We start from the raw sequence: 9252 nt of genomic DNA on the forward strand, positions 1-9252 counted from the left end.
CCTCAAGCAAGGCGATCGTGCAGCGGCTCATTGACGACGACGCCAGGCGCCAACGGCGACATGGACACCGAGTACGCCAGCCCTCGCCGGTCGCCGCCACAATCCGACAGCGCGTCCGGTGGAGGGGTTTCTTTTCCCCTCTCTTTGGAGAATGCATATGTGCGTTTGTTGTGTTCATATTTTTGTGCATTTGTGCTACTGAGATTTTTGTACTACTCATTGGCATTCAGTCCATAGGACTGATTAAATATGAAATATAGGATTTTCTTTTATTGTTTTGCTTGGTATAATTACTGACTAGCTACTGTTTCACAGGGTTCTTCCAGCGATCAAGTTGGTTACAGGTCAAATAGTTCTCTGCAAATACCAGAACCACAACAAATCCAAGAAGAAGAAGAAGATTACCATGGCTGCAGAAAATTGCACCTAATGCAAGGAAGAAGCCAAGGAGCCACCTAAATCAAATACTGCAGAGGAGAATGCAAATAAATATAAGCAGTTCAAGCTGTTTGATACTGTTCAGAATTTCTCTGACCATCACTAGGCTAAGAATTATCACGGAGAGATGAGAGCATGCACCTAAGTTTGCTTCCGCGGCCAAACTCTGATTCTCATAGACTAATAGATTATGCTAAAGACAGAATCAAGCAGAAGCGTCATGAATAGCAGGTCCGACGTACATGCTCTTTGCTACAGCTGCTAGCATGAAAGTAGTAGCTTTTAACAAATTATAGGATTTAGTGAATTTAATTAACATGAAAACTTTGATACTGGTCTTTGATGCTACAGGTTTTTGGCTGAATAAAACATCTTTTTGCATTGTAGGAATGGAACAATCGATGGCTTCTGAAGCTTTCATTCATTGAAATTAGCTGTGCATGAAACACATGTGGGGTACAAATGTCACCTGTTAGTCAGCTACATGGTGAGTTCACTATCCAACAATATCAAGATTGTTGAAATGGAAATATAGGTTTATGTGAAATATGCAAGATAAGGGGATATCAGTGAGGATGGTGGAGAAATTGCACTCCCTCTCCCTCTCCCCCTCCCCACCGTCAGAACAAAGCAAGTGGTTAGCAACCTAAAGGGCGAAATGCAATTCTGCTCTAGCTAGGGTTGCAAGCCAGCATCCAACAATTCTAGTTGCTAAGATCGCTAGACACAATCAATCGCTATGTCGCTACTCACTAAATTAGTGTGCTCTCCAAGGACTAACTAAAAGAGCCACACTAATGAAACTAACACGCTCTCACGACTAGCTACACTAAAGAGCTTGACAACTAGTTTGCAAGAATGTAAAGGGGCGAGTAGGAGATTTATACCGCTGTGTAAGGATGAACCAATAATAATATGAACCACCAGGAGAATACCAATCACAAGATGGACACTGTTGAGGACACCAAGATTTTTCTCCCGAGGTTCATGTGCTTGCCGGTACGCTAGTCCTCATTGCGTTGACCAAATCACTTGATGGTTGAACGGCTAAGAGGTGTTGCACACGAAAGCATCTAGACCCCTAATGGGTTTCGGTGATTAATGACAATGTTGATTACTATGACTAACATGTGTTTTGCAGAGACAAAGTCATTTGTGTTAGGTCATGGTAATGATGATCGATGGACTAGGTCGTTCATGCCGACTTAATGGTGGAAATCGTTTTGATTTTTAAAGGATGGTTGGACATCGTCAAGACTAGACTAGGTCTAGGTGCCATATGGTATTGAAGGGCACTTAGAGTAGTTTAGGACTTTGTTTTTCCTTTGACCGTACTATTAAGGGGGGCATTGAGCCGGTAGCTTGACCTAGGCAAGGCTTTAGGTTTAGGTGTGGTGCACACTTGGTAAACCTAGCACTAGGCAGCTCTGAGAAAGTCCTTAGATCGAGAGAATCAAACTTCATTTTGGGAAATTTGTGATTCGACGAAGTTTAGGTGCTGAGACAGCACCGGACGCAGGCACTAGACGCTCTGGGAGTGCGTCTGGTGAGTGCTGACTTGGGTCAGCGCGTCCAGGTGCCTAGGGTTCGGCACCAGACGCACGCTCTGGACTCGCCTGGGTGCGTCCGGTCCCGTACCCAAAGAGGGTTGCAACTTGCCCTCTCACCGGACCCGCTGTTGGTGTGTCCAGTGTGTGGCAGTTGCAAGTTCAAGTAGCCGTTAATGGGGCACCAGACGCTCTGCGGAGCGCATCTGGTGCAACATTGAGCGCGTCCGGTGCTCCCGTTTTCTAAGAAATTCAGGTGGCCGGCCCTTGGACTTGATGGGGAGTATTTATACTCCTCCACCTCGTCCATGGGAGGTTCCTTACCCATTTGATCCGTTGAGAAACACCTTGTGGTGCAAGAGAGAAGCAAGAGCCTAGAGAGGATTGAGAATTGAGAGATTTCTTGAGTGAATCCTTCTCTAGTGAGTTCCAAGACTTCAAGTGTGCATCCACCACTCTCTAGAGCCTTGTTTGGGTCAAGTGAGAGTTCTTTGCTTGTTACTCTTGGTGATCTCCATCACCTAGATGGTTCGGTGGTGATTGGAGGCATGAAGACCGCTTGGAGTTCTTGTGGGTGGCTCGTGTCAAGCTTGTGAGCGGTTTTGGGTGATTCACCGCGACAGAGTGTCGAAGAATCAGCCTGTAGAGAGCACTTGGTCCTTGTGCGAACCAAGGAGGAGCAAGGCCCTTGCGTGGGTGCTCCAACGAGGACTAGTGGATAGTGGCAACTCTTTGATACTGTTGGGTATTTTAAACGCAAACAGAAAAATCCGCAAGCGCACGGATACCGATGTAGCCTTCACTCGGGAGTATCCCAGAGTATCGATTTTCCACAGAGAACGTGAGTGTACTAATTAAGATCCAAGATCGCCCAAGGATAACTATATGAATATTTTTGGTGGGAAGAGAGGAAGTTTCCTGAGAGTTCTCTAGTTGATCTAAGAATCAAGAATTACTTCAAGATTATCTATATCGGGACATCAGAGCACTAACCACAGAAAGAGATGAGAAGGGGGCTAGGAAGGTCTGACTACGGTCCTACAGACACCGATCCGAACGTGGTGGAATACGTCGACCGTTAGGGCTGTCACTACCCTAAGGCTACCATAACAATCCGCAGGATTGGGTGCAATTCCAGGTAATTGCAAGACTAAACACCACGTCTAATCTATTAATTACTACTCTAGCGTTATAAAGACTAGAGCACTTGATGCAAGCGGGAATCCAATAAATAACTTGAATGTAAATAAAAGTAATTAAAGAACTCAGGAATTATGAGTTGAAGAACCTGGAGAACGATGAAGAACGAACCAGATGATGCAAAAGTATAATGTTGAGGAAGATCCGACAAATCCGGCTCCTCCTCCGCTCTCCTCTTCTCTCTCCCTATTTTCTAGATTACAACTAGAACTAGAACTAGAAGAACTAGAACTAGAACTAGATGAACTAGAGGGATCCTCTCTACTTGGATGAAGAATTGAAACCCTAGCTTTGATTCTGTAGAAGAGGTATGATCTCCAGGGGCCAAGGGGGTCTTGTTTTATAGTCCCTTCAAGTGAATCTGGGCCGTTGGATCAAACCGACATTGATCGTGTGGTTTTCCTTGAAGTATTAGGTCGGTGGAGCATGATCCCCGAACTTCACCCTGATTGGTCCAGGGGGGAGGGCGGGCGCCCTCAGGACTAGGGCGAGCGCCCTGTCCCTGAGGCCTCTCGGCTTCCGCTTCGGTCCCGTGGCTTCTGGAGTCTTCTAGATGATAGAAAATTGCGCGGCACGTTAATATCTCTATGTAAACCCGACGTGTGGGCCTTTCCTCCATATTTCCTGATAACCCCCTGCAGAAATAGACAAACACCAAAACTCGTGGAATTCTGTCAGATAAAACCCTAAGTCTAGGTGTTGGTTGCATTTGGATCCTTTTCTATGATTAATTGATGGTTAAATATGTGCATTAAGGACCGTCAACAAGCTCCCCCAAGCTTAACCTTTGCTCGTCCCTGAGCAAAGATGAACTTAAGAGTTTCTGCAGTGGTTTCATAACTTAAAGATACACATGCATTTAAACAAGATCTCATCTCTGTTTAGAGTAAACTGTTAAGACTTAAATCTTACTCATTTACCTTTCACCATGGGACTTGAAACTGTTGACGTTCCTTAATGCTCACATTTAACCATCAACTAATCATGGAAAAGGATCTAAATGGAACCAACACCTAGACTTAGGGTTTTATCTGACAGAATTCCACAAGTTTTAGTGTTTGTCTATTTCTGCAGGGGGTTATCAGGAAATACGAAGGAAAGGCCCACACGTCGGGTTTACATAGAGATATTAACGTGCTGCGCAATTATCTTACATCTAGAAGACTCCAGAAGCCACGAGACCGAAGCGGAGGCGAAACGGGGCCACAGACAGGGCGCCCGCCCTGTCCTACTGGGCGCCCACCCACCTCCTGAGTCCAATCAGGACTCTGCTTTGCGGGAGATCTCCACCGACCTAAAGGATCAAGGATAACCGTTCAATCTAAGTCGGTTTGATCCAACAGCCCATATTCACTTGAAGGGACTATAAAACCAGACCCCCCTGGCCCCTGGAGATCATACCTCTTCTACAGAATCAAAGCTAGGGTTTCAATTCTTCATCCAAGTAGAGAGGATCCCTCTAGTTCATCTAGTTCTAGTTCTAGTTCCTCTAGTTCTAGTTCTAGTTAGTTCTAGTTGTAATCTAGAAAATAGGGAGAGAGAAGAGGAGAGCGGAGGAGCCGGATCTGTCGGATCTTCCTCAACATTATACTTTTGCAGCATCTGGTTCGTTCTTCATCGTTCTCCAGGTTCTTCAATTCATAATTCCTGAGTTCTTTAATTACTTTTATTTACATTCAAGTTATTTATTGGATTCCCGCTTGCATCAAGTGCTCTAGTCTTTATAACGCTAGAGTAGTAATTAATAGATTAGACATGGTGTTTAGTCTTGCAATTACCTGGAATTGCACCCAATCCTACGGATTGTTGTGGTAGCCCTAGGGTAGTGACAGCCCTAACGGTCGACGTATTCCACCACGTTCGGATCGGTGTTTGTAGGACCGTAGTCGGAGCTTCCTAGCCCCCTTCTCATCTCTTTCTGTGGTTAGTGTTCTGATGTCCCGATATAGATAATCTTGAAGTAAATCTTGATTCTTAGATCAACTAGAGAACTCTCAGGAAACTTCCTCTCTTCCCATAAAAAATAATTATATAGTTATCCTTGGGCGATCTTGGATCTTAATTAGTACACTCACGTTCTCTGTGGAAAATCGATACTCTGGAATACTCCCGGGTGAAAGCTACATCGGTATCCGTGCGCTTGCAGATTTTTCTGTTTGCGTTTAAAATACCCAACAAGCTTTCTGGCGCCGTTGCCGGGGAACGGTAGCTGTGCTAGTTTCGAACCAAGTCGTCCGTGTATCCTTTTTCTTTTCTTTTTTTACCACACTCACCTTATCATTTTCACCATACCACATGGATTTCACTCTAAGCATTAATGAGCATGGAATTTATTTCATAGCCACTTCATTTACTCCATGCTCATATGCAACATCTTCACAATCCATCGGTCTCTCCAACATCACCACATTCGAGATCTCCAACCCCCACTTCCTTTCTATTCATAAAAACTTTAAAAGGGCGGTTGTCGATGCATATGTCTATAATAAATTTTGCAGATCTCGTTGAGTTGATCTTGATATAGGTCAGCGTTGGAGGGGAAACCACTTCACTGACATAAATTGATGGTTTCCCAAGGACAAGCTTAGCGTCCTAAAATAAGCACTGATCAGATCGTAACATAAGCTTTTAATTATTTGCAACACTACCTTGTGTATTGAGCATATAAGGATAATTGTAAAAATATTCCTTCGGGTATTCTTGTCACTAACCTTTGCAGGATTGGAGCAAGAAGATCGGATGAATGACAAGGACAAGGTATGTCCAACCAATCATCATACAACATTGAATTAAATTCATCCAAACTTGAATTTTGCAAAATTCTAGCTTGGGGGAGTACTTTACATAAAAACATCCTTTGCCATGTTGCTATGTTGGTTGTCCCTACCTTTGAGACATGCTCAATTTGTTAAATACTAATCACACTACTTCATCTCCACTTGAGTAGATCTCTATAAATGCTCTCATGCTACCTTTATTTGCTTTAGTATATGTCTAGGTTTGGAGTAGTTTCATATATCTCTTAATTAAGCATGGTGCTTAGCTAGGAATGATGATCTTACTTCCAAGGGATTTTAAATTAAGCATGGTGCTTAGGTTAAAATACCCTCCTGAATCAAATTAGACATGGTGTCTAGGTTGATTTTTGAGCTGATAGTATGCTATAGTAGATATGGGATATTTTGTTGGATTAACCCCTGCAGGAAAACTTTCAATATCGACCTGGGAAGTCCTGAGATAAACTCACATTGGAGACAAAGAGAGAGACACATAAAGTTTAACAATTTACACAAGGAAGGCATAGCTCACAAGAGATGATTCATGGAGGGTGCCACAAACACGATGCACAACCGCTAAGAAAGGAAAGCTTCCACAAGGTGATACTGTACCATCACTCTTCAAGTAAGGTAACATCTTAAGGTACTTGACTATCACTTCTATAAGCTTTTCCTTGGTTCTGGCATTCACATGAATAAAAGAGACAAACATGTATGATTTACAACTTTAGATTAATCAACCCAATCGATTCAACATGTTTAGTCTTTCTACCTTCGTGATCCCACACTCCTAATCATATAAGCTAAAACGTTGCACATTCAATCTTTGGAAGATATAAACAAAACATAAGTATACATAGATTATCTTTCCATTAGGTTGAGCGATGTGATCTGACAAATGTTTTAAATATTACACTCATGATCTTATTATCCATCAACTTGGTCTTGCTCATTATGCTTAAGGATAGAGAAGAATAAATACACTTTTGGTTCTGTTGGTGTTTTCCACCAACAGGGCCCATGCACTTGATCTCTGCCTTGTCTCTATGAGCAGGTACACTTTAAGCAAAACATGGAAGAGTTTTACAACTCCCAGACTCCACCAAGTGAAGAACCTAGATCTACGAGCACAAACACACTGGAGAGACTGGACACTCAGGCAATCACTGCCCTAAGATGCTTGAGGACGTAACTACTGGAGTAACCCATGGAAGTAATTACTGACCTTCTGCCGGTCAAGAGAGACAATCCAGGACGCCCCGTCATCCCGATCTCCATCAGGCATGGTGGACTTCCTAGAAGCACTCTGCGACTATGGCTCCAGCATCAACATTATGCCCAGGGTACTCTATGAAAAATTCTTTACACATCCTTTACTAGAAACAACCATGTGTTTGCAGCTTGCAGATCAGACACTAAGTTTCCCAAAGGGAATATTGAAGAACCTCTGCGTCCGAGTTGGTACCTTGTACGCCCCAGCAGACTTCGTGGTGATAGAGACTAGTACTGATGAGAGGGCACCCATCCTAGGGAGGCCATTCCTGAACACCTTAGGAGCTGTCATCTACGCTAGTGCTGCCAAGATCAATTTCTACATCAAGGAGAGGAAGGAGACGTTTTCCTTCAAGAACAAGACTACACAAATCTCAGAGCAATCCCGACATGAACCAAGGAAGAGGATCAACAGGGGGAGCAGGAACAAGCAAATGTGGACTGAGTCAGCTAAGATGGTCACTGCAGCTCAACGAGGTCAAGATCGTCGACTTAAGTCACCGTTCCTGACCAAAAAGGATGCCGCAATCACTTAACAGCTCCTGCAAGGAACCATGTCCCTACAACCAACATACATTCAGCTCCAGATGATTTTAAGGTTATTGACATGGGAGAAGACAAGTACGATCCATCCATCATCCTTAGGAGACCGTTCCTCAGCACCGCTAAAGCAATCATCTACATTGGAATCGGAGAAGTCCACATGCACTTCCCCTCTGAGAAGGTACGCTGCTATTTTACTGACCCTAATTATATAGTTGAAGACTCTAAGCAGGTCAGGGCAAGAAGAGTACGACGCAACCGCAACTAGAGGAGGCAAATCATCAAGGACGGATGGGCAGACTATGAAGGAGAAGTCGTAAGGTCTGAAGACATACAGCTTGAACAGAACTGTCCTGAGGAGACCGTAGCACCGAGTCAGGTGTGCAGAAAGAAGATAGTTATACACGAAGAGCAGGCGCCGCCGGAACCACCGACTACGCCATCCAGCGAATCCCAAGACGACTGAGAAAACGGAGAATCCCGTTCGGAGGACTTAGAAACACCGAACGTCTTGCCAAGAGGTAAACTTGGTAGTTATCCTTTTCTTTTCAATTATCTTAAAATAGTTTGCTTAGTTAATCAGGTTCATATCATCTCGAAAAGAAAATAAAAATGTTAAAAATAGTAAGCCCCATGTGAGTATGCTCATGGCATAAAACCCATAAGTACATTCACTGTGGTGGCATAAAAATGAAATAAATATATTCCTGTCCTATAAAAATAAAATTATAAAAATAGATTTATGATCCCACTAAAAAGTGTAATATTTATTGAGGAGACTCAACATGATAAAGGCTAGATATTTATGCTAACACTTAACTAGTTCCACAAGCTTTGTTGTCTATTTGAGGTCCACAGAATTCAAGGATCAAAGAAGACTAGCAGACGGAGGACATCCTAGTCGCCGTCAGGGTGCTGCTGACATTCAAATATACCTTCGCCACCTGCTAGCTACATCAGAAGGAATTACGTCAAAATCCAGCTTGGGGGAGAGCACCTCCATTTATCCAGCTAAGTATTCTACTCACGTTTATATTTTACTCAAATAATAAAAAGATGCATAATCGTAAAAACCCAAATAAAGATTTTGTGCTTATATATATATCTTTGATTAGTTTGCTAAATAAATAAATAAATAAAATTTGCTATGAACCCTCATGATAAGCTCTCACATGGAAATGATGAATAGTTGCTCTACCATAATTAGTTCTCAAAATTGAAATCTCTCTCAAGTTTAGGCATGACTGTTATTAATTAAGATTTGCTCTAAACCTGAACTTGTGGGAAGAGTACTTGATCTGAAGTCTAAGTCGTTAACGGATATGATATGGGAAGGTTGAGCTGCTGTTTATCTGTTCCTAGAGATGCTAGAATTCTGGAGAATTTTATCTTTGAAAATCTTTAAAATGTTGCATGATGAGTTCCTGTATGATGAGAGCTTAAAATCCTACCACAGCCATATATACATGCTTGCT

The sequence above is a fragment of the Sorghum bicolor genome, chromosome 7, assembly GCF_000003195.3.
Source record: "Sorghum bicolor cultivar BTx623 chromosome 7, Sorghum_bicolor_NCBIv3, whole genome shotgun sequence".
NCBI classification, from domain to species: domain Eukaryota; kingdom Viridiplantae; phylum Streptophyta; class Magnoliopsida; order Poales; family Poaceae; genus Sorghum; species Sorghum bicolor.